Source organism: Gnatocerus cornutus, chromosome 9 (genome assembly GCF_029298725.1).
Source record: "Gnatocerus cornutus isolate USDA-ARS CGAHR chromosome 9, icGnaCorn1.1, whole genome shotgun sequence".
NCBI lineage: Eukaryota > Metazoa > Arthropoda > Insecta > Coleoptera > Tenebrionidae > Gnatocerus > Gnatocerus cornutus.
Genome location: NC_142241.1, coordinates 5,606,731 through 5,633,457, shown reverse-complemented (window position 1 = coordinate 5,633,457; position 26,727 = coordinate 5,606,731). Strand labels below are relative to the sequence as shown.

The window sequence follows — 26,727 nt, the reverse complement described above, 5'->3', positions numbered from 1 at the left end:
TTAGTTCCCTAGCCGTACCAAGTTGAGATTAGATTTGTCAAGATATTGTCAGCTACCACTAAGTTTCATTGTACGATTCCACGAACCTCCCAGAAGTCAATAACCTAACTTAATTAACTAGTTAGTAGTTAACCGATTAACCACCCCTAACCACGAAATTAATAATGACTTGTTTGTCGTGTCAACGTCAGCAACATGTTGCCAACAAGAACAGAACGCTGTTATTAATATACAATTTTTATTAGCGAAATTACACCTTGTATAAGTGTAGGAATTAATAAACTGCGTGGTTAAATTAAGCCAATTCAGGACGTTAAATCATGGAGAGAGGGCGATGCACTGGAATTATACCTCATTGATTTTTATAACTTGTGGTCATGATGGTCGTTACCCTGATCGTTTTTAGATACTGTGTTTGCTGATGTTATTAAAAGCGATAAGAATTGAACTGAGATCTACTATCAGAAAATTAGATGCAGTGGGCGTTAATTGGAACGAAAGTTTTGTTGCGGAAAAGTAATATTAAATTTCTGGGACGAGATCTCTGGAGAAAAATTTAATTAGATATGTAAATTGATTTCGCGCCCGTGCTGCAACTGCAATGGGATAAATAAAGTCGGGAATTTCGCGTGTAGTCCAAAGAATGCTAACTAACACACCTAAGTACAATGACACCACTCGCCCTGCACTGGTTAATCCTGAAATTGAAACTAAACGCATTAATTTACGAATGCTTTATGTTTACCGACAACATAATGCGCTAGCTAATACCATTACGACATCAAAAGATGTCTGTTGTTTGACGTTTCATCAGAGTTCGCGTGACTTTTATAGTTCATTGTCTGCGGAAGAATGAAAAGAATTTATTATTTTTAGTAAAGTCCAAGTAATTCTTTTAATGTATTTTTGGAATTCCACTTCCGCTCCGCGTAAGTAAGCAAATAATAAATGATTTATAACAGGAGAGGTTGTTTGGAAGGGCTGCTTCACCTAAAGCTGTAATAATCTGCACGAAACCTGGATCCAGTAAAATGGTGCAAAGGTAGTTTACTAAATTTGGGGTGGAAGGAATTTAGTGTGCGTCAGAACTGACAGAATGTTCAAGCCGCAAATATTTTATTCGGTTTGGGGACGAAAAATTAAATATCCGTCGTCAGAGATCAGTTTGCTGAACGTGGGTAGACTAAAGGAATTCTTGATGCATTTTGTAGCTAGAACAGTTTATTTTATATTAAATACATTTCTCCGTTGGAGCCCTGGAACTGATTCATATTCCCCGACTTGGTAAACATTTATCTAAAATTAGTTTCAATTTCTAAAAAAGGACACAGTTTTCATAGACGCTGCAAAATGGTGGAGGCGCTAACTTCAAAATGCCAATTTTCTCAATTTGGTGTTTGCGGACAAATAGGTGTCTCTCCAAGTACAGAGCAAATCTCAGCGAAATTAAGGAAGATAAAAAATAAAAAATTTTATCTTCCTGCAATTTTAGGAAAAATCCTGTCGTTTCTGCGTAAGCCGCCACATTTTCCGCTGCAACAAATGCCACAAATTGTCTACATCATTCTCGAAGCCTCCTTAACAAAGTGCTTTTTACTGAGAAAACATCTACTTTGTCCGCATCCCAAATCCGTAATTACCATTATGTAATCTCCATGCCCATTATATCTTCCACCTATTGTGTTCTACATCGTTAAAATATGAGACTTTCAGCTGCTCGTACAGTAATATTTCTTAACATTTATAAGCGGCTTAACTGTGAAAAACTACCGAGAAACAAACCCAGATTTATTATTATTTAATTTTTGTTCCTTTTTCCAATTACCGTGACGTGGGCGTCGAGTTAAAGCGTCGTTTCTGACAAATGAAGAATTTAGTAGTTGTTTAGTGCCGTCAGTTAAGAAGTTGATTCATTTTTACGACAAGTTTTGGTGGAGAGGATCGAGAAATCACCCTCAAGAGAAAATAAAGAAAAGTGTGACGTCGCGTGTAGAACCATCATTAAAATATAAGGTCATTAGTAGCGTTGAAACAAGCCACGATAAAGATAAGATTGAATTAGCGTGTTCGATTTGGTAATAAGAAAGACTTTTTATTTCGTTTCCATTTGTTTTTCTACAGTATAAAAGCAACACGAAAGACACTGATAAGATCCTCAATATTAGTAATACGTTAATACTTCCGATAAATACTATAATTGAAATTGAGTCCCTCGAGTACAAGAGACAATCGATAAAACGCTGGCATGGTTTTACCTGGAAAAGAATAATAGGCGAAGACACGCCATTAATTAACAACAGCATCGATCCGAAATTAATTTATACCCAATTTCTTGCGCCTCCAGCGTTCCATTAGTCCGAAAAAGAAAAGCTTTGATTTTTAAAGAGACGAATTGTTTTTGTGGAACTAAAATCGGGGTCAAACCTCCAAATAAATAAGCCATCGATAGCATATAACAGTTTGATAAAACCACGTTCTGACCCGGCAGGAAATGAAATTCCCACCTAAACCGCTTTGAAACACATATTTCCAACTTAATTAAAATAAACAAGTCTTCAATTAAATCATTGTGAATGTAATAACTGCTGGAAATGAACACAGCAGACTCTTATAATTGAATTTATTATTGGTATCCCGTTCCGAATTTCGGCTCCGATGAACGAAAATAAACAGCATTAAATTCTTAAAGCGGAGTTTTTCTTTGGAGGAAAAGCTTCGAATTCCGATCCGGGAGAAAATTTTCTTGCAACGTGGGAAACAATTTTCGTTTTAATAGTGTTTATGTGTGACATAATTAAGAGTTTTATTGCCTGTAAAATATCGGTCCATAAACAAAGTTGGTGCGACGCCGAAGATATTATGTTTACACTATGTTTACAAACAGCACTTTTTCATTGACTAGGAGATTGAGTGTATTGCCTGTAATCAATCACGAAACAATCTTCACAAAATCTTGAAAATGATAGATTGACGCAAAAAAGGGCCGCCCAATTTTTAATAACCATATTCTGGGTTAAATTAATGTGCAAAATCCCAGGACGAGATGTTTATTTAATTTTTAGGGCTTTGAATGTGACTAGACGCATCATTAGTGTCGGTAGAAAAAATGTACTTACAAAAGGAGGACGCCGAAATGCACGAACACAACTTTCAATCTTCCGAATAAATTTTATTTGACTTTCAAATGTGTGCGAGCACATCATAAGGAAAACGGTCACATTCGTGGGAGGAATCTAGGAATATTCGTTTTCAGGCGAAGTGAATAGAGTTAGACAGTGTAAAAAATTGTGGTGAAAAAGGGCCGGAAAGCATGCAGGAATTTTCAATTCTGCATTATTATAAAATTTATGCTTAAAAAAACATCAGTCCAGTGTTGTTTATAAAAACTCCTTCAAACCCAAAAACACTCTGTAAACTCCCATCTACTTACATGTTTACTCAAGACTGATTTGTTTTCATTTCCTTCCATTTACAGCTCCATTCAACTTGCGAACTTGTTACCGAAAGTGTAACCATAATAACAGTTCGCTAACACAATTATAACTTAATATCAGCTATCACTTTCACGTTAGATTCAATTAAATTTTCTTCATTAATTAATATCATTTTTGTAGCTTCACTTCCCTATTGATTCGTTTTTACAAAAACTTTCTACGTAAATTCCGCATTGAAATGTCATCCATTTTTTCCTGAATAGAACGACAAGTCGTGGCTGTTTCAATAGAGAACTTCTTTCAACAATGGATTGTTTAACAAAAGGTATTTGTAACAGAGCAACCCTCACGTTCCCCTTCAATAAACGTAATTCAAAGTCGTTCAATGCGAGATAGTTTCTTATATTGGAGGTGTGCAAATTAAGTCGATGCGAGACGAGGAAAATTCGCGGAAATTCTCTTACTTCTTATTTTATTTGAAAATTTTCCCCCGGTTCTATGAAGCCGGGAAATAAAGGAAATCAGAGCGCTTGTTGAGAAGTGGCGAAAAAACGGAGTTTCTTTGCGGTGACAGTGACGAAGCATCGGGTAACTAATTGGGTTTCAGTCAAAGCATTTCCGGTTGCAAGTGGACACTACAGGTAAACCGGGCCCAACCGCGTTATTTTTAAAATCAATAACCGGCTCGAACTGTCACAAAAGAACTTTTCTCCCCCCAAAGCAAAGAAAAAAACACAAGAAAGCATCTTTGTCCTCACATCATCAATCAAATAGATTGACACATTACCAAACCCGAAAGTTAATTGAATTGAGAAGGATACACTGGCGTTGTTGCACTTAAAATCCCACGTAAAAAATAGTCTTTAATCATTTTGATGAGCTGTGTCGCACAACAACCTTGACATTATGCTTCTAAGTACGAAGTTTGTTGTAGTAAAGTTATAGACTTCCATTCCCAAAATTACCAAGCTGACAGTTGAATTGGTGGAGGAAGTGTCTTTAGTTTGATAAAGACAAAATTGCAGAAACAAAGTTGGGGAGGATGAATTTACGGAAATCATGCTCTATTGTGGTTGAATAGAGAGATTTATTGCGTGCTGGAAAAATAGAGGTAATGCTCGTTTGTAGAGTCTTTTTAAGAGAAAAAAGCTGTGATAAATTTTTCAGGGAGTACAATAGACGGAAATTTTATACTTAAAATGCTGCCCCTTTTATTTATTACCCATCAAATTTTACACTCCTATTAGCACCAGATAAAATTCAAAATATGCCCTAGATATTTATGAAGTGAGAATAAAACTTCCACGATTTTTGCGTGATCAACGGTAAAAAATTCGTTTTAATCAGTTTACATCTTTCGCAAGAGCCCCGCCGGTAGGTAATAATTAAATTACCTGCAACTACAATTTGCGATTTACCGAGTTTACAAAGTTTATTACCTGTTAAGAACAAAACAGATTCGCAGAAAACTTTGGTCTAATAACAATGCTACTGGTATAGGATTACAAAAGTTATAAAAACGACGGCACTTCTATCAGATTTCTGTTTAATTAACATTGCAAAAGTTATATAAAATGTAGTTGAGTTGATAAGGTGATGAAATATTGTTTGAGTTTCGTGAAAGTTTGTTACTTGTAGATTAGGTTCTTGCAACGGTCTCGTCAGATCTTTGGAATAATATTTCTGTTACAAAGGCTTTATTTGCTTAGTGGCTAAAAATAATTAGCAAAGGTAGGATGGGCTTCATGGAAGTCCCTCGCGATTGTATTTTAGTTCATATTCAAAATTCCTCGATCCTGGAAGGATAATAATTTGAGAATCTGGCAGCACTGCTCACGTTGAAACCAGTTTTCCTCGTCTAAACACGTTGTCCCGCATAAGTTGTTTAAAGTGGTTGAAGAAACTTTTGTTCCAGACAATTTTCTCACCCCCGCGTGCACCAAAGATATGGTCTGCACAGACGAAAACAAATATCTTTCACGAATGAGATCAATAGCAGCACAATTCGTATTCCTCGGTACGTGCTAACGTGACTATAATATTCATGAATTCGGCGAGAAAATAGGAAAACACTGCAAATCCACCGCCGATAAGTGTAAGATTTTCCGCACTGTCGCCATTCTTTTAATTTGTGGAACTCGAGTTCGTTCAACAATGAAGTTCGTGCTAATATGTCACCCTTGATAAATCGACCCTTCTAGTTATTATTATCGCATTTCATCGTGTGTTTATACGGATGAGTTCTGTTGGAAGGCAGATTAACTCAGAATCTCTTTGTTTTGGCGTTTGGCAGTACGCAATGCAAACAGCACATGTTTTGTTTTAATCAAAGTTTGGAGATAAGGAAGTTGGGGCAAAGTGTGATTTTAATTCCTTGTTAAATAATTAAGGGCAGCTCGAACTTTTTTGAGTTGGTTTTTAACGGAGTTTTCGGGGATCACATCTATTAAAATAATATTAGATTGCTTCAGTATCTAGAAATTAATTAATACTTGCATGAAGAATGAATGGAAAAGGGTGTTCTGAAGGGATTTAATTATAAACATACTCATGAAGTCCTCACCAGTCAAAAGCCCAATACTTAATTATCCGTCTGTTGTCCACGAACTGACGAGGACAAAGAAAAATACAAACAAAGATGAGAGCGCGATCGTAATTACTAAAAGGGAAAACGACGCAAAATGTTTACAATGAAAGCGAACGAAAATTTTCACAAAAATTGAGCTCAGTTTTTTTATTTCTACAGATGGGTGCTGATTATTTTTATGACCCATTTGTTGACCCAACAATTTAAGCCTTGAAAACGCTTTTCGCTGTAAGTTCAGCCCTAATTACCTTTACGACCCTTTTTGTTTTCCAAATCTGAACGTTATTTTTTACGATTTTTCCCCACAAACAAAGCCGTGAAAAGATCCATTGTGAATGAGTAATGAATGCAATGATCATTCAGCTTTAGCGTTAGTTAGTTAGAAGGAAATTGCGGAAACAACGTATGGCTATTTTTTGCTCATCTCCAAATTTTTCACATTCGTTTCACGGTTTTTCTATAATTTATCCGTACCTGACAGTTACGAGCTTTTAGTTCTGTTTGATACAACTCGTGTCATAAATGTCGGAGCGAGCACAAGTCTGAAACATTTATAGAGAAAGTTGATTCTTTTCACACCGGGTGTGACATAAATCGTAAACTTCAGAATTTTCCTAAAAAAAGAATTTACGGGTCAATGTAGGGGGGTTAGCTCTCTAAATTCAACTGACGAGTATTAATTTTTACCTCGAGCCTTCCAAACTAAAAAGTTCGTAGTTTTTCAGTATCGGACGCTTTAAACGAAAATTTATAGCCGCTGCAAACTCTATTGGGAAGAAAATTACCCAAACAGGTTTTTTGTGATTCGTTCGCTAAATTTCCATTGGCTGAATTAAGCCGAGGAAATTGTGTTAAATGGTGACGCCCCCATATTGTCTTTGAACAAACATTGCTTTTCGGTGAATTGATCGCAGTTCTTTCGTTCGTTGAGATTTTTTTTCTGTTCAGCCGGATCTTTCACGATTGTAATTATGTGAACACGTTTATCCTCGTTTTTTCTCATCCAATCTGCGAGAATTTATTAAGAAATAACGGAGTTCGTCACAGCTGCCACGTGTTTAAACACGTGCTTCTCTTATGGAAAAGTGGTTTCAATGTGACCAGTGCTCTGATTGACTCCTAATGTAAAATAAAGTGAAAATGGTGGATGCGCCGGTCATCAATCTAATTTAATTTGGTGTAATTTGGATAAAATAAGGAAACCCCACCCGAATTTCAAAGCTGTACAAATTATAACAATTTCCTCCCGAGAAAGTAGTTTCTAAAAGCATCCAGTAATAAAGGAGTTGCATTATTTTCCTTTTATGACTCAGTGTTATGCACTTTCCAGCAAATGTCTGCTTAAATTCCGCCACATTTAATGGGACTTGCATAATTTTATAGACTGAACTGACGCCACTGGTGATACATCTTCGTCGTTAATTTCGTCCTTTCATAAGCACAAACCTCCTTATTTATTCCGGTTGATCTAAACTGAAATATTTCTCCAGAGGCTTTGAAAAAGTCAAGGATACAAATTTATAATTTTGCGGTCGTGCGACCATATTAATATTCAATTTTAGGGTGGCTTTCCATATTTCACGGTATAATTTCTTCGTGTAATTAAAACGTGGTTTAATAACGCAGCACCTTACCTCTCGTAACTATTGCCCTTGCGATTTTCTCTCAAAAATAGAACACTCAGGGCGGTTAAGCCGTAATAACGTACACATGGTGCGATTCTTTGAACATGCGTAAACAGTTTAAGTCGAATTAAAAATAGATTAAAGCTGTAATTCATATGTTGTGTTTATTTTATTAGTTGAATTTTAATAACCGATTTGTTATACTGATGAAAGATAAGTACCACAGCACCAAGAGCACGTTCCGAGTGTAATTACGTGGTTTGTTTTTATTTGTACGAATTTGACTAAAATAACAGGATAATGAATAGTATAAATAAATTTCGTTGTAGCTATTCTACGTTAAAATACAATGAGGTTTAAACAGATAAAGAAAGGACGTGGAAATGCGGTACAGTGAGCGTGAATAATTACCCAGGACACAAGTTAATGATAGTAAAGTCTTTAGGGAGATTTGGCCGCGAGAGCCACGTTTTCTTTTCTTGGTTCAATAGTGCGTTACACTCATCTTCATTACAAAGTGTGGATTTCTCTGGAGAGTTTTTACCATTCAGCTCTGGTCGCCGGTAAATTACTCCACTGATTCAGCTCGTATATAATATATTAGAGAAAGCACAATATCCAGTAAATGTGGATAAGTCATGAGCTGTAACTGACATCGGAGACCCATTAGATGATACACGGAGTGGACAAAGATGAACATAATTGAAACCGAAACCTTTTAACTATTAATTGCTCCAATTAATTTCAGAAAATTATGCAAACAGCGTTTCGCGTACAATTCTATAAATTGTCGGAGATAATTGTCTCCTGTTTGGTGCAGAAATGCGCGTGCATTTACTCTGCGTTTGAATTAAACATAACACTTACCGGGAAGTGCACTTTTAAAACAACCTGGTTTACATTATTTCCTTCGAGACCATTTTAACAGGACCATAAATGCAAGCGTTCTAAATGTTAATTTTCTTCCTCCAAACAAAGAAATCAATGGAATTATTGATACAATAAACCTGAGCTCGGTTTTAATTAAGTTAAACTTTGTACATGTTGAATCTTTTCGTTTGAAATACGAGCTTTGTGCAAAAATACCCAACTCGATCCGCTCTTTGGGAGATTCCTGCCATTTGTTACTGTAACATTACTAATCTCGAGTTGCAACATTTGTTACATTTTAGTTAATCTATCACTTTGAAGCTCAATCTAAACTGAGACTATACTATGTGTTGTACTAGTCTATTAATCTCCGTATTTAGAGGCGCTAATATGCAATGTTCTACATTGTCTTATTCTAATCTTATTATCCTTTGAAAATAGAGTTTGCTTGTCCACTTCATTTAGATAAAAAGTCAGTAGAGACAAGAGAATCTCAGCAATTTCAAGAGTTGATTTAACGCACCAACAATTTTTGCATCTCGTTTGTGCAAGTCAATCTTTAACTATGTACTCGTATTTCGCTGCTACTAGACGTAAATTACACACATTACAATGCTAAAACTCCTTTGCTCATCGCTCAAAATTCACTGATTTCAGACAAAAGGTAACATGACCACAAATAGAATTAAAAATTAGTCCAAATCATCCCAATTTGTTCCCTTTCATTTCAGTCAGTGACTAAATTAAGGATTATGAAAAACGTAACCATGACCTGCCCGCAAACATTTAATTTGATTTCCTGGTCAATCCATCTTTTACCAAATGCAGTTACTTCAGTCAAGCATGACGTTTCTTTATCTGCAAGCTCAGCTCGGCTAACAAACCTCTAGCGAATCATACATCATTATAGCTGATATCTTGACTGTTCCATATCGAATCTTAAATTGCAAATTCGAGATTAAAGGTATTTACATACAGATGCTGGCACAGATTGGTTGGTTAACTCGCAGCGATCTTGTCATCCCCTGTTTGGATATCTTGAAGCTTTGCCCTTAGAACGCTCGCCTTGTTTACAATTTCTCAGCTTTATGGATTCCTTTAGTCGTGATCATTTCGCCACATATTGCAACGGATTTCGAAACAGATGTGCCAAGTTTCAAGCCGAGTTTAGCTCAAGTTTGGAATAATTGCGGTCTAAGTTAAAACTAAATTTTTCTTTGTTTCAGACTCCAACATCCATTTCAATTACGGGGAGAAATGTAAGTCGCTTGTTTTTTATTTGTAACGGCATCATTTACATTATTCAATAGCGAAATCGCACGGTTGAACAGTGATGCGCAAAGCTGAGTTACCAAGGTTGGCATTGAAATAAAATAACATGTCATAATGGTCACATTGAAGCCACTGTTGCTAAGATCGTTTTTTTTTCATCGAATCGATAATTTCGCCGGAAATATCCTCTCGTTCAGCACGAATTATCTCACTAAATTATCGCAATTAAAGCCGATTTGCGATTAAACTGATCCATGACAAGCTTTTTGTACATTCTAATTGATTCCTGGTTAAGTTTCGATAACACGATATTGATGAAAGTTACATCAATGCTTTCAAAGTTGAGTGCTTTAATTATTCGTTATCGGAGGAAAGGTGAAGCGTTGGTGTATTTTTAGTTGATTTCAAAGCTTTCATAACCAGCTTTTGACCTTTTTACCTGCAAGAAAATGGAATACGCTTGGATTTTGTTATTTATGCGAACTTTAACATTATGCGGACTTTTTGCGTCGGTTCGGTTTGATTATTTCTGAAACATTCGTGGTAATAAACAAATCATCTGTTATTTATTAGCAAATTGATTCACTTGTTTACTATTCATGAATTCATAAACGTTTTGGTATTTATTTTGGGTGATGTGTGGGTCGGGGAGGTCCAAACTGGCGTCAAATATGCATGGAGTTTGATTTTTGTGAGGGTTAAACTGAGTAATTTTTTTTTAATTATATTGTTAGGGAAAACGGATTTGACTATCCTAAGCAGGTTTTAAATTGCAACAGTTGGTGGACATTGTACAAAAAGAAGGGACATAAATAATCTTAGAAAATTAAAAAAGTTAATGAGTAAATATTTAACACGCCACTGTCGAATTACGAAGGCGAAAGTAATGAATAGAACCTTTGTCTGAATTTTTTAGTTTTTTTGTTAATTTTATGAACCTCCATTCCGTTTAATCCGCGCTCTCAGCCCCCGTAAATCACAATTATTTATGATCTTAATATTTGCATGTAGCATAATTTGCTCCAAATCCGCATTTATCACAATATTTACTCTCCCTCCGCATTTCCGTGTATTCTAAACATCCACATTCCACATTTGGATTTGATATAAAACCTCAGGGGCGTTTATCATTGAAAACGCGAAATTTCGCCCATTCCACGCGCCTTTTCATGCACTCCCTAATGATGCGAAGATTTTATCTAACACTGACGTACAATTGCCAACATTATTATCGATCAACTGCTCCGAAGACAACGAAATGGAAAAATAAAGCGAGTTAGAACCGCTTAAGAGTAATCCGCCTTGGCAATTTGCCGATAAGTCGTTTAAGCTTTTTTAAATTTATTCCACATCCCTAAAAGGATAAGGTGAAATTTCGATTTTCGTTTAAGTTAAATCAGGGATTGCTGAGAAAGGTATCTAAAAACGTAGCCAATACTTGGACAATAATCGGATTAATTTCGTTATCAATTCCGCAAAAGCGACACAAATGCATCGCATCTGATGTTTGACTTGGCGATAATACGTGTAAATATTGATATAAATTAATTGCTGCAAATTTCAAATATCTGGTGTCGCCATATGGCGCTTTGTAGTCGTGTTTGGACGAGTCATAACCAAATCAGAGTCTGGATATCCAGTAACTGGAAGTTTAGCTCGCAGCACTTTTTCGATAACTCTTCAAATTGCATCAGTTCATTAGGTCCGGAGCCCAGCTGGTAACATAAATCAAAAAGTAAATACGTTCATAAATCCGGTCAGCTTACCGCGAATATCTCCCCTGTTCGTCTGGAATAATATTTGTTTCAACAGAACAGGCAACCGCAGCGGTGACAAATTTTTCGGATTTTTAACGGCGCTCGATAGGTTTAGTTCGTGTAATTCTAGTTTAAATCCCCAAACTTATGCAGACGGCAATTTAATTTTCTACTAGAACGAACAGACAAGAACTTATCATGTTTCAATCAAATATTAAAATTCCATCTTTCAATCCGGCGACATTTTCTTCGCCGATATTAATACCCGAGCCTTAAAAATCGCTTTTTTATCGGCTCCAAATTTTAATTTAACAGTCCCCGTTATCGAATTTCCCATGAAAATTAAATTCATTTGCCGAATTTTGTGGAAAAAGATTACCGAAGCTTCCGATTATTGCTTTCCACCCTGTTGATGTTACATTCCTTTGGAAATGCAAATTGAAACTGATATCCTTCCAAACAGAAATACAAAATGAGTTTGCCAGTGAATGTGACCCTTTGCGTATCCTTTTCAACAAAAGAAAATCCAAGTAATTGGACATGAAACCACAATTTAAGTTAATTTCATTCATTTTAGGGCTTCCGCGGATCGAAATTCAAATCAGGGGGTAACTCAGATTATTTCTCTCGACGTCCAACAAGTAGATAGTTATTGCGTGCAAGACGAGGGTAAAATTACCCTGAGAAAATATTTATATTCCGCTACTTAACATGATGGATAACGCTACTAAATTCGCTCGGTCTTAAGTTTTCAAAGGAAAACTTTACGAAAAAAGCGCGGCGATGTTAAAACGCTATTCTTGTCTGGAAAGTTATGAATTTTCAAGCGATTGGAATTGTGCAAACTGTCTCCGTGTTAAACTTAATAAAATTCTAATTAATTCAATTGTGCAGAAAATAGAACAGCGGTTTGCACCAACTTAGGATGTTATCTTAAATGGAAAACAGCGCGAAATTAACGACAATTGCACTCGGGAAATTTGTATTCCGAACACGCTTGGTTTGAGCAATTTGTGTATAAATTAACAGACAAGACTAGTCAAAAAGGCACTTTTTGTGCTTGACGGAAATAGACAAAACACTCGGCAGTAACTCTGAAGAGCTCTCAATAAATCAGGTCCTGCTTTGATGCGTCAAATTTTGCTCTTAGCAAAATTGGAAACGTGTGCCAAGAAGTGACTTTTAATTAAAATTGACTTTTACAAAGAATCGCCACTTTGGTGCGGCGAAACTATCTTTGTTTAGAGTTTGGCAGCAAAATTCCTTCCCCTAAAAATGGTGGATGCGCCGGGTCAAGTCTCTATATTCAAACCCAAATATCTTTAAAACGACTCGTGATCTGGTGGTTTTTCTCAGATGAGTTTGTTGCTAAGACTTTGGGCTATTTCTGTGATTTTTTCAAAATTTTCGCTCTAATTGAGCCTAAAACACAATTTCAATAATAAAAATGCCAAGCTAGATAACTACCTAGAATCAAAAGAAACAAGGTCTCAAGCTGTTTTATGCTGTAAACATTATTCTTGTGAAACTGTTAATAATCGCATATGAGTTTGTGTCCAAAACGTGGACCTCTAGCTGCGCTTTTTATGAATTTCTGCGCCCCCAACTTTTGAAGCTATAACCGAATTGCGTTGAGCCAGCAAAAAGTAGCCTGAAATCTTGTTTGAGCTCACCACCGACTTTTTATAGGAAATCAATTGCATTTAAACTTGTCTCGAATCTAAACCCTTTGTAGCACATGGTAATAAATATTTATGTTTCTGGGAATGAAAACAGGGAATTAGTGCGTCAAATGACTCATGTGATAAATGCGGTGAAATTTTAATGAAGGTCGTGTCATTTCCACGACACGATGCGAAAAAACGTGAACTTCTCAGAGATTTTCTAAATTAGACTCTGAGAGAGCACACCCACGAGCGTAGAACTGTCTAATAAATCTATTATTTGTTGTTAAGCACTAATTGCCACAATTTATTTTAATGTAAATAATTCCTCAAAGGAGTGTACAGATGTAGCTTTAGTTGCTCTCCTGGTAGTCACAAACTTTAGCATTTATAACAGAATTTAGAATAGCTTGGAACTGTAATTTCCCTTATGCAGTTATTTGCATTTGAAAGGGATTTCAAATTGAATCCGATAGCTTTAACCAGATATTAAAACCTTAATTATGAAGAAACCTGCAAAGTGATCTTAAATCTTGAAGCTTTTACCACGACAAAGTATGAAATTTAATTCTGGTCGAGATTAATGTGAAAAACCGAACGAAAGTGACATAAATCACAAAGATTCGTAAACATGAAAAAATAAACAGAACTGTCCGAAACAACAGCCGGCGGTTTATTAAAGATCATCGATAACCTATCAATAAATTACGTGAAATATTGCTGGGCCCATTTTACATGTTAATTTCAGCACAGTGTGCGTTAATAAAATAAAACTTTTTTAATACTGCCTCATTCTTTTTCATCTCGACACTTCCTCTTTATAAGAGCCATTAGTTATTTCCTCTCCGCAAAGTCTGCTCAATCTGTCTTCCCTCTCTGGTAATCTTACAATTAGCCCTCGAATATTGTGGCACACGATATATCTCTGTAATTTTCCGACTTCTGTTCACGCTCCATCATTATCTCTTTTTTACCTGTTCGCATCATTATCTGTTTTTGAGCACACGGACTTGGTTTTATTGGCGATTATCGCCGTTTTTACGAACGTACGAAAAACCGCGATTTTGTTTTTAAATGAAATTTCAACATCCCAACCCGATATGGGTATTTTATTGTTAAAGAAAATATTTTGTTGGCGATGTTGCCCGCAAATTTGAATCAAAATAGGGGTATCAAGTTAAAATATGGGTTTATATAGCAATTTTCACCGAGAGCGTAAAAAATGGGAAGATTCGGACCGCGGTTTGAAATTATTTAGCGAGACGGGGAAAATAAACTGGGGTTTTGTTTACTGAAGCTTATTCGGGGGAATTTATTGGTACAAAAAAAACCGACAATGTGTTGAATTTCTTAGATGTTCCATAAGTACTGTTAGAAGCCACTTTTAATTTCCTGTTCAATGACCGGTGTCACCATTTCCCTTCTGATGGCACACTACGACCACTTCCGGCGCTAAAGTGGATGTCTTTGTGTCTTCGTCATGGATCAAATATCTGTTCTCGATTTCTTCGCTCAGTTTTAGCAGTGCTTTTAATTATAGTAATGATTCGTGACGTAAATAATTTTTCGCGAGCTATTAAATGTAAACGCTCTGGGGTCTTTTAGATGACTGATGATGAGAGCAAAAATGAGGCCTCGACATGAAATCGATAAGTCAGGTAGTTAACAGGCTGAAAATGGAAAATTATAATTTTAACAGCGCCGGTGCTCTTTGTGATGTTTGATAATATTTTCTCACAGGAATGTTTTTTATTAAACGCCCTGATTAGATAACTGTTATTATTGACGTAAGCGCTCTCCCCTGTTCGGTAAATTTACAGTCAGAGGTGAAATTAAAATTATCCACGTACAATACAAAGAATTCGCCGCGTAAAGACAAAGAATAATAAAGTTACACATCTCAAATGTTTGACGTCCATCGTGTGTTATTTATAGGTGAAAATCGTACAATGGGCGCGAAGATAAAAGAGATACATTTCGTTCATTATTCTTAGACGCAGATCAATTTTAATAAATTTTCTATTTTTAAAGTTAAACGTGTTGATTGTAAATTTTCTCCAACATTTATGGTCGAATAAAAATATTCATGTTACAACGTCTCGAACAAATTTTCTATTAAAACTGATATTTAGCGATCGATACTTGTAACACCTGCCATTAAGTTAATACCACTGAATTTATCCTAAACTAGACTTAATTTGGGCTTCGGTTATGTTGGGTTCAAGAGCTAAAATTTATAGTGTATACTGTTAATGATTTTAATGAATACTAATGAATTTGTTCTTTGTTAAAGCCACTGTAGATACACCTTTGTGTAGGAAGAGAGAAATTCTGTTAAAACAAAAATAAACAAACATGGTGGAGTTTAGTAGAGCACCGGGCGAAATGCAAATTTAGTTACATTTCAGCATTGGTAACTATTTTCATTATAAATTTTGCTTCATTATTCTCATAGTAATACTGACCGTTTAATTCTGATTAAACCTCATTAAATTCTGATTCTGGCTCAATTTAATTATGTGTGTTGGTAGCTCTGTCTTTTGTAGCTAATGTCGATTTGACGTTTCCAGGTGTGCCAACAGGAAAAAGCTATTTTCTAATTCTGCACAATTATATTAGCGATTCACGTTCGGTAGAAGTAACTAACGGATACTTTCGTGTTGCTACGTTGGATTTTTGAAATAACTAGGAATTAAACATTGGCATCACTCTCTGTCAAATAAATTTGTCATTCAAATTTGACAATAAAACGAGATGGAATCAACTATTACAAAACAACCAGTTTCGAAAGATAGAAAACAGAATATTTTCCTGCAGAAATCGGAAGGAAGAAAGTCAGAAATTTATGGTTAAAATCAATTTCGCAATGCACACCAAACAACCGGAAAAACTTTGTTTCACACTGCTAAAAATTAATTAGGCAAGACTGGTCAGCACTCATGGGAGACGCAGCTGTAGACAATATTCCTGCAATCATTGTAAGACTAACAGAGTCAGATTCAGAAGATGAAATCGATGAACTAAAGTCTGTTTTTTTATTAAAAAACTACCAACACCGCACTCTCCCACCACTTTACAAGCGGCAACGTCGTCGATGGTGACTTTTTGGTGATAAAATCAAATAGGTTAGCTGCCTAATTGACAATTTGATTACACAAAACGGTCTTTCAGGCTGTGCCGAGTCTTTTCACTATTAAATCATTTGATTTGCCAACAGGCTGTAAAAGAAACGTTTTTAATGGAAACACTGCCTAATTTTCAGAAATGTCAAAAATTTGACAACTATTTTCTCACCAAAAATCTCCCTAGGCAACGTTGCCGGTTGTAATGCAGGGGAAAATTGCGGTGTTGGTGGTTTTTTAAAAAAAAACGGACTTTAGTTGAATCTGATTAGGAGCTCTGATGATTTTTTTCTTTTTCGTTTGGAAAATAAGTATTTACCTTTAATGACAAACTAAAAACTGTCATTTTGATGACATCTGTTTTACAAGCCATTACACTAGAAAAGTTATAACCTTACTTACACAGCCCAAAAATAAAAGTTACTAAATTTAGTTACTTCTACCGAACGTGAATCATTAATATATAACACAACGACCACCCTTAATTAGTCTAACTGAATTCAGAGAATTATCCATTAATTTATTATTTATTTATTAGCTAGATTGTATTCAGACTAATTAATAGTTCATGATTGTAATTTACCCCGCTTTGGTTTATTATTTAAATGAACAATTCATTCGCAATAGAACACGTCTGGCAGCGACATACATTTTATCTATCACGAACTGGCATCACTTACAAAATAATATTCCATTTCCAATTGTTCGAAAGAATCAGTTTTCTTCTTGCCCTGGAATAGTCTATTTACCCACACTTATTTACTGGGGTTGTCCAGATCAAGTGCGGTAACCTTGTAGGCGTGCTATCTATTTCCTATAGTCAGGTAATCATGTCTGTTACTCAATATTTTGCGCTCCGAGATCAGTTCAGTTGAATAGAACGGTTCGACTCGAGCAAGTCGCCGATAATAATTTATTTGTGCGAGTAATGTAGTGTATACAATTGTGTTGGATAAATCCGTCTGATATGGAGTGCACCTGAGAAAAGGTAAAGAATTGAAACGACGGATTATAATTTCCCGAACCTTGCATTTTATTATCTGTTGCGTTGTCCAGTTTTGGTACAAAAAGACGTTCGGTTCCGGTTGACTGAAACCGAAACGGCCACGCAACGCTTATGTTATAAACACAAGTTTTAAAACTCATATCGATCTTAAACTCCGCTGTACCGCGGAATAAAATAAATCTTTCAGCTTCCATTTTTAAATGTCATGCTACAAAATGGGAAAAATCCACCACGACCCCGCTGAAATTGGTCTGTGACAACCAAAGGAATTTTTTCAGGTCCTGGAAGCTTCACATGTAAATGACGTCGGAACAAGGATAAAGTTTTCTTAAAAGCTATTTACTTGTAAAGGCATCTCTTTAATATTTTATAACACGTGCTCCATGTTCTGACGTTCTTTTAACGAGTATTATACACGCGGGGTCATAAAAAGGGAATTACACTGGCAGGTTTATTACAAGTTTAGATTTATTTAAGCATTTTGCGTTCCGCTAATATTTTGTCGTTAATTGTGTGAATCCGAGAGATGTTGCCGAAAGTAAGTGTACCACTTCCGGTAGTGGATGTGGTCACTGAACTTCCATTAATAAAATAAATGATAAAACTTACTCAAAGAACTCTAATAAAGTTGAAATAACAACTCTACTGACGTTTCGAGCACGCAGATATTTACTCAACTTAGAATAAATCAATTCGATGAAAATACAAGAGAATTTTCTAGGTTCCTTGCGTGTGATTTTCGTCTGTGCTCCGTCTGCTTTACCACATTTAATTTAATAATAGAAAAGTTAAACAACATTCTGCGGGTTGAGCAGTAAATACTCATTATCTAGTCTTTACAGTCGGTCGTGCAAAAATAAGATATCTTTATTATTTTCATGTCAAAATCCGAAAACTGCATCCGAGTGTGTACAATACTCTAATTAAAAGATAGCCACACTCATGTCACGGCTGGAATTAAACCTTTGAAACTGAAACATCAAAATTTGCTATTTCATTCATCAGCAAGGACAGTTTAATTGCTGTCTTCATTGATGCGACAGCGACTTGGGTCATTAAGCAAAGTAAGCGTTCTTTGAGTGACAATAAGAAAGTGCTCCTGAGAATTTATCGGTTGGGCATAAACATTTTCGGTCGTCATTTCTAAGCTTATCTTTCAAATCAAATTACAGTTTAATTTTTTCTAATTAGAAGCACAGACAGCGGAAGCCATCAATTACTGCTCTAGTTTCAGTCCTACAACAGAATAAGCAAGGTCATTTTAAATTTTAGTTCAACGGAGAAAACTTAAGAGAATTTTGTGTAATTCATCCTTTTGAGGGATCTTGTTAAGGACAATCCTGTCCTTAACAAGATCCCTCTTTTTAGCCCTTAATGTAATTAAACGATTCAAAGTACCTGTTCCGTGGATGTTACTTTAAGGGCTTTACAACTTTCTGTGGTTGTAGGATAATAAAGTTGGTCCCAAATTCAGCAAGCTTTGAAGTAAAAGTTTCGTAATTTCAATGTTTTTACTTGTTTACAAAATTGGATGGCTGGAAAAAATCGAATGGTTCAAATTGCTTTGGAAATGAGATTAAGTTGTGTTGGTACTCCTGCTTGACGGCGGTCAGGATGCAGCGCTACCAACTCATTAAAATTGTAAAAATAATCTGCAAAGTGCACGCCGTTCTTGATACATCTAAGATTACATTCTTTGTTTCGCAACATCGTCCACCGGTCGTAAATTACAAATAAAAATATCATACGGAATATGTGTGTTTACAAGGAACGCACTATTTCATATGAAAGGTGACACCGTTGGGACAAATGGTAAGAAATATGATCCCGAAAGATGAACGATTATGATTAGAAAAATGTCCATGTTCAAGGATGCGTGAACTATAAATTCCAAATAAACAATTTCAGTTTGTGTAACCACCAAAAATTGAACATCAAAAGTGGCGTTTCATTAGCCGCATCCACGTAATCTGTTAATCAAGTTTTCTGTAACAAAGTTCAGGAGCTGCAGATCGATTCTTATTATTACGAATCCTGAGGGAATGAGTTTGAGTTTAACAATCAAAATATTTACATTTCTATGAATACACTAAACGAAACTCGCACCTTGATACAATCTGATTTGAATTAACAGATTTAGATTTATGGTTTGATGGCATTTACATATTAGCATTACCAAAGAGAATTGTGTTGATAAGTGGAGGATCACGCAATTGGGGCGCTTTTACGTCATTTTAAGTTTTCGATCAAGCTCGGAAAAAACATGAAATCGTTATCTATGACATGTGGCACGACATTGTTGTAAATTATTGAGCGTGTTGTATTTATCACGTTTTCGGTGTATTTAGACAAGAAATGTTTGCAGTGGGATATAAGCAGTGATAACGGGAAAGAGCGGACGAGGGACTAAACGAGCAGACATTTTCGTATTTTTGTGAAGATAACTTCCAATAATGTTCTTTTATAGAGTTCACACCTTGCGCTTTTTACAGGCGGACGAAAAAATGTTATTTCGTTGAAAGTAATGAGAGATTATTTATAGAACCCTATAAATAGACCAAATTATTACTTTCTCAAAAATAATGGCAATGTAGGTGGCGATTATGTGTGGTAATTTCATCAAATTATCCCTGGTTCTGACCGGTCGACTTTTTCTCATTTTTATGGATAATGAAAGAAAATGAAAACTATCTTTATTCATCGGCGATAATTTTTAATTTTAAACAAACAGGTGTAATGGAAGCCATAAATCGATCCATAAACTAAACAAAGCAAACATACCAACTGAATGAAATCGTATTACATAACTTGCAAGCTTTGTTAATTAATTTGATTTAATTCCAATTCAATTCGCATGCTTGCAACCGTCAAGTGCTAGCAACCTCTCAAAACTAATTTAAATTTTAGCCTTCGTTCTTTATCGTGGTGGCTTTTGAAACAGGAAGAAAAAACGTTTTTCCAAGTCCCCATTCACTCCCTGTACGTTATAATGATTATTATCACGTGGTTACACATGTAAAAAAACCTATTTCTCACAAATTCTGCAGTTTCGAATTTTTTTATTATAGATATCTGTGTTCGAGATCATGTGACATAACAATACCATCAATGTGAGAGCAGCATTTCACCCCAACGAAGCCAGAAATTAAATATCGAAATTAATTGGATCGTGACGGATTCGAGTTTAAACCATGCTTAAAGTCGCGTGTGATTCTCTCGATAATAATGAAAAACGGCTTATTTTTACAGAATGACAACTTATTTAAGTCTTAATGTCACTATGAATATTAAAATGTAATCGGGGAGTTGCAGACTTTTGAAGCGAAGAACAAAACTCGACGAGGGAATCCCCGACATTAGGAGCTTATGGTCAGATTTTTACTTTGATACATGCCACGGGAATAACGCCAGCACATATAAGACCTAATAATGGAAGGCATTGTCCCACGAAATGTGGGTAAAGTTTTAACGACTGTTTGTTGAATAATATTAAATTTGCGATTAGGGAAGCACACCCACTTGTGATTAATTTCGACCGTAATTACCGATGAAGACAAGATTAAGTCTGAAGTTTCCTGTATTACCGGTAATTAATGCAATTACCGCTGGCGCCATGCTTCAAAATTGACCCAATTAATTGCGGGGACTAATTGGGAATCCTATATGCACCTAAAGGAATGCAATTTAGGTGGTTTTCGCATTGATATTTTATAATAATTTCCAATGATTGCGGTAAATATTTAGACAAATTTATCATTGTTGACCGAGGCTTTAGTAAATATTGAAAACCTAAATATTTTCAGAAAAAACGAAATCGTAGCTCTCAACATGTGAAAATAGCAACGTTTTTGGTTCAAATTAATTAATAATAACGATTCAGTATTTGATCATATTTCCGGTGGCACCAGCGCAAATTTTTGTTTACCTGAAAGTTAGCATAATAAACAAATTAAAATTAATTGAAGTCTCATTTGTATACCAATATTCTTATCAGATAACAATTAAACCTATTATTCTACCACTTTGATGTCCTAATAAACCGACAGTACTTCTAATCAATTAATTTAATTCCGATCACAAAAGACATTAAACAGAACTAATGAAAGAATGAATTAAATTAACACCAGCGGATACGACGCGTGTCGATTTATTATTTTATCGCTTCTGGCAAAAAACCACAAATGAAGATATTTCTTGGCTACAATGGTCTTCCACTTTTAGTGCGTCATTGGCAACACATAAGTGCGTTAAAGGAGTGTTATCGTTAAGATAGCGTGACAGTGTCATTGATAAGAGCCCACATGTGTAATGTGGGGCGCTATTTTTATTAAAAGAATAAAATAACAGACATAAATAGAGCCAGAAATGTCGTTTTTATTGAGTCCGCTTTTTACAACTTTCAGAGACTAATTTAACCACCAGTTGTGCCAAAAAAAGGATCAGAACGTCAGATAAGTAAATATTTTCCGAAAATTGAAGCATTTAATGGGGTCAAGTTGACTTTTTACGGGTAGCACTGTTTAGAATGACATGTTTTCGCATCAATTAATATTAACCTCAAACGTTTTGGGATCCCAGCCAAGTCTGCCAATAGATTTCAAATTCAATCATTGCGCCTAAATTCTGGAGAAATTGAAACTACCGCATTCAAGAAATACATTTCGGGCCAAATGCGCTTCTCACAACTCCCAAAATGAAGCTGATATGAATTAATGATCATCGTTGAAAAATGTTTGTGGTCAATATTGAACAAGTCTGGCGGTTCGAAATAATTTATGAAACTTCCACCTCTTTATGCATAGATCCACTTTGTGCCACTTCGTGAAGATCGATGGTGTAATGACAAGAGATTAATGGGATTGTGATAGTCAACAGGCACAACTGCATAACCAAATGCATGTACCACACATTGAAGTGTTTAATGAGTCCAGTTGTCTCGAGGCGAAGTAGGTAGATGTGACTGTTAATCTGTTCCACCTCATCTACTTTTCTGCTGCTTCTACATCTCATTCCGCGAATCAACATCTTGTAATTATCCGCTTCAGTAGTCGCAATGCCCCAGATTTAATTAAATTAATTGAAATAAATCTCCCCAATAGAAACAGCATCGCTAGCAAAAAATATCATAATTCACCCTCTGCAAATGCTTAATTACAAGTCCTGGAATTACAACACATTGTATCAACCTGAACTGAACTTAAATTAAATAAATTGCGATTTAAGGTGATGATTGTGGTTGCGCACTTCACTGACCACGTAACGAAATTACCAAGAAATGCGAAAAAACTTGATTTGAACTCGATATTGCGTAACACTGCTGAAACCATTTCATTTTGTTGCATTTTCGCCGGGATTTATGAAAAAGAACAGCGTTCGAAGAAGTTTTAATCGTATTCTTGAGCCGCTGGAAACAATAATGAATTTAGTTTCTTGGAGGTTCTGTTTGGAAGAACGTAACAGAATTAGAGGTAATATTAACCTCGGTGGTTTTCAGTTTTGTGACACGGATATGTAATAAGATTTGGCGGCGGCGTGACCACCATACATAGTTTCAGACTGAAAAAATTTAACTTAAGGTCAGTTTTATATGTAGATTCTGTTATTATCACTTATCACGACAAGAATAACATGAAGAAAAAAACGAGGTAAGAAGTTTCGTGCCCGAAATGTAAACGTCTGATTGGGAGACTTTTACTAATGTTGCGTCGCGCCGGGAATATTATATTAGAACAAAAACAAGAATATGATGAAAAAATATGAATACGAAATTTCGTACAGGTCTCCAGAGAGCCCACATGACATTCTAATATGTCTCGTTTATCTACAGTATGAAGTCTTTTCATGTTAGTAAATCCTAATACAGTCAAGCAAAGTTAGATCATTACTTGAACTTGTACATTTACCTGTTGACAAGAACTATTAACTTCTCAAAGTTTAATATTACCGATCAGAGACAGACGAGAGAAAATAGAAATTTTTTATCCCAGCAATTATAATCTTATCAACATCTTGCTTTGAGCGTAAATTGAAAAATATTGATCAGATCGACCTCAATTCTGAAGTAGTTCGCAGTAAAGATAACATTTGGAAATATCGCACTTCTGTTTAAGTAGCGTCGATTAAATCTCTCAAAATTCCACGCTTTTTGTGTACTCATAATTCAACATCAAATTATCGAATTAAATCGCGACAATAAAATATTTGCGTTCATAATGCAAACCAGTTGGTTAATGTCAGTTCTTCAACAGATATTTTATTTCCTGTTATAATTGAAAATGGGCGCCCGACGAATGATGTAATAACTCATTACGTCATTGCTATATTAAATTTCCGAATTTGGTTCACCGCCGTTTCTTAAATTAAAAAAAAATTACCCCTCCTATGAAAATAGTACTAAGAAATGATGCGTATTCAAACTTCGCGCCTTCTATTATTATTGAAAATAGTACAGTAATAAAAGTAAAATCACCACAATTAGCACCAACAGACGTCAATTCGCACCGATTAAACGTCACTTTGACGCAAATGTAAGGTTAACACCCGTCATTTCTAACGATATAAAGCGCGAAATTTGAAACTTTGATGAATATTAAAATCGCGTTTCCCCGTAAATCTTGTCAACTAGCCCTATAAATGACTATCTCTAGGTCGTTTTGTTCGTCCGTTTAAATAAGCATTCTAACAGTAAACTTTTCCACTTCCAGCGTTTTACAAGTATCATAACAATTTATCAACACTTTATTTTTCGTTCTTCTTGAGACAAACGACACGTGTTTGTCCTTTCCAACTACTACAATTTGTCAGAACGCGTCCCTTAATTTTGTGTGGATGAAAAAACCGCAATAAACTTAGTGAAATTTAATTAGAACTATCATTGAAGCTACTGCGACCGTTTTCTGGGAATTAATCGACATTTAGTAGTTTCCCACTCTCTGCAATCAAGCCGACAATAAATTTAATTATCCCGAAAGAACCCGGGGCCATCCCATATGGTGTAGGCATGTGTTCGCTAAGACAAACTTTGTCATCTTTAGCTTGCGCTACGGCAGTTAATGAAAAGAATCAACAATGTAAGAGCTTGAAATCCATTTTAGGGAGCCGGAAAAGTGGCTTTGTCCTTGTAAAATTAAGATTTTATTTGTAAGAGTTTAATGGTTCTTGAATTACAGGACATTTTTCAATGTGATAATTCCGGGCGGGAATGCGACCTCGGCTACATTATAATGTTAGAAATCAATCAAAATGTTCGCGATAAATTAGCGTCGTTGTTTTTTTGTTCGAGCAATCAGATAAATTTTATCATGTGATATCGATTGGGACAAAGAATCTTTTTTATTTTTGTTGTCTTTGATCGTTTAAACGAAAATAACACAATTTTAGCGGCTTTGTTTGACTGGTTTTCATGCTCTGAAGGAAATAAATTATTTCAATAAAACATAAACGTTCTTCTCTTGATTTTTTATTGAGAAGACCGAAAAAGAAGTTAGTGAATGAACTCGCTTGTTTACTTTCGAAATCGTCTAAGCTCAATTTGTTACCAACTGTTTGTTTTGTTTACTTTTATTAAGTAATTGTTGTGTACTTTTAACATTAGACGACGACTTTTGGTTCTTAGGTCATTTGTATAGTTAATGCTGATTTCATGGTCAGATCTGTGAAGTCATAGTACAACCATCGACCATAACACAAGATGATAATTCGAAATCTGTAAAATTAAACTGTCACCTTTCATAATCCAGATTACGAACATTCTAACTCCGCCACATCTCTCGGATCTAATCTAATTCACGTAAATTTGTTACTTTGAGTTAGGTAAGACATTTTAAACTAATCAAACATAGACCTTTTGGAATATATCCAAATTGCTCAATTAAAATTTTACAGAGCTAGAGAGCATTTGCCACAAAATTTATTCTACAATGTGGCTGTAACAGCTCGATTCCCACTATAATTTCATTGCTCTAATTTAATTCAATAACAGAAATGCTCTATTATTGGGACCAACAGTTTATCTCCCAAATTATGCAACGTATTCACATGAGAATAACGTGCTTATAGTATCAACCGCAATTGTCGCAATTCTGTTAATTTTATCTGGAAAACATTAATGATAATTTTGGTTGAGTACATCCTCAAAACATATTGATAATTTGATTTGATTGGAACGTGGAAAAATATGCGGAGCGGATAAAATTATTGTGTCTAGGTTGCATTCGCCAGGAATGTAATTAAATTTAACCATATGTGATACTATCTCAGTACAAACAAATGATGGCCTTATTTAATCCATTTCTCTGACTAAACCAACATATGTTATTTTCCTCCTTTCCATGAGGTCTGAAACTCGAGATTTTACTGTTCGCCGCGGAAATTTAGAACCCGATGAGAATGCAGCTGGAAGAAACATCGTTTAATCAAGTCTAGTTTAGACTCAAAATGAAGGAAATCAAAATTTCAGAGTTTAAAATGAATTTTAACATTTTTTTTCTTTTTCAGAAATGTCTAAGAATGTCCAACGAATCGAGTAGCCAGAACCTCTCGGTGACCAACGATTCAACGACCTACATCGAAAAGTTAGCACTCGCTATTCTTCTCAGCGTGGTCATCGTAGTGGTCATAATCGGTAACACCCTCGTTATATTGGCTGTGATAACAACAAAAAGATTACGCACAGTAACAAATTGCTTCGTCATGTCTCTAGCAATAGCTGATTGGTTGGTAGGAGTCTTCGTAATGCCACCGGCTGTAGCTATAGCAATCATGGGTAAGATGCCAGTCGACACCGTCATCAATAAAATTCGTCTTTCCAGGATCGTGGAAGTTAGGATGGGTACTCTGTGACATATGGGTATCCCTAGACATACTTCTTTGTACTGCATCGATTTTAAGTCTTTGTGCCATAAGTGTAGACAGATATTTAGCAGTAACTCAACCACTTAATTACTCGAGGAGACGGAGGTCTAAGAGGTTAGCCTTCACAATGATTCTTGTGGTTTGGGTGAGCTCGGCGTTGATTACTTGTCCCGCGATGTTTGTCTGGTGAGTAAACGAGTTGTGCTTTTCCCTACAGATCATAATTTCCATTAACAATTCACCTGGAAACACATCACGGTGTTGAAAAAAGTTTCTATTAATAAGTCGCCTGCTTTGATTTCTCCCGGGAAAACTCTGTTTTTGTAATCACGCTTACTGATGAAATCGAACTTTCCTTAGTACGGAAGATGAATTATGATTTATTAATTTGTAGTTTACAAATTCAATTTCAAGCGTGGGAGCGAAAGGGCAACGACTCGGCAAGGGAAAGCTAATTTCTAGTTTTTTTAAGAACGGAAAACTTTATACCGGCTTAAAAATCCCTGTTCACTTTTCTGCCAGAAAAGCCAGTCTAAA

The 26,727-nt window shown here is 35.6% G+C and overlaps 1 pseudogene across 1 annotated transcript in view; it reads left to right on the top strand.

Moving 5' to 3' along the window:
- Positions 1–26,727, top strand: part of LOC148168128 (putative G protein-coupled receptor No18) — a 40,471-nt pseudogene that overhangs the window by 9,214 nt on the left and 4,530 nt on the right. The window contains exons 2-4 of the transcript XR_015770761.1: positions 9,743–9,775; positions 25,834–26,101; positions 26,148–26,376. The product of XR_015770761.1 is annotated as a putative G protein-coupled receptor No18 (transcript). The remainder of the gene's footprint in view (positions 1–9,742; positions 9,776–25,833; positions 26,102–26,147; positions 26,377–26,727) is intronic.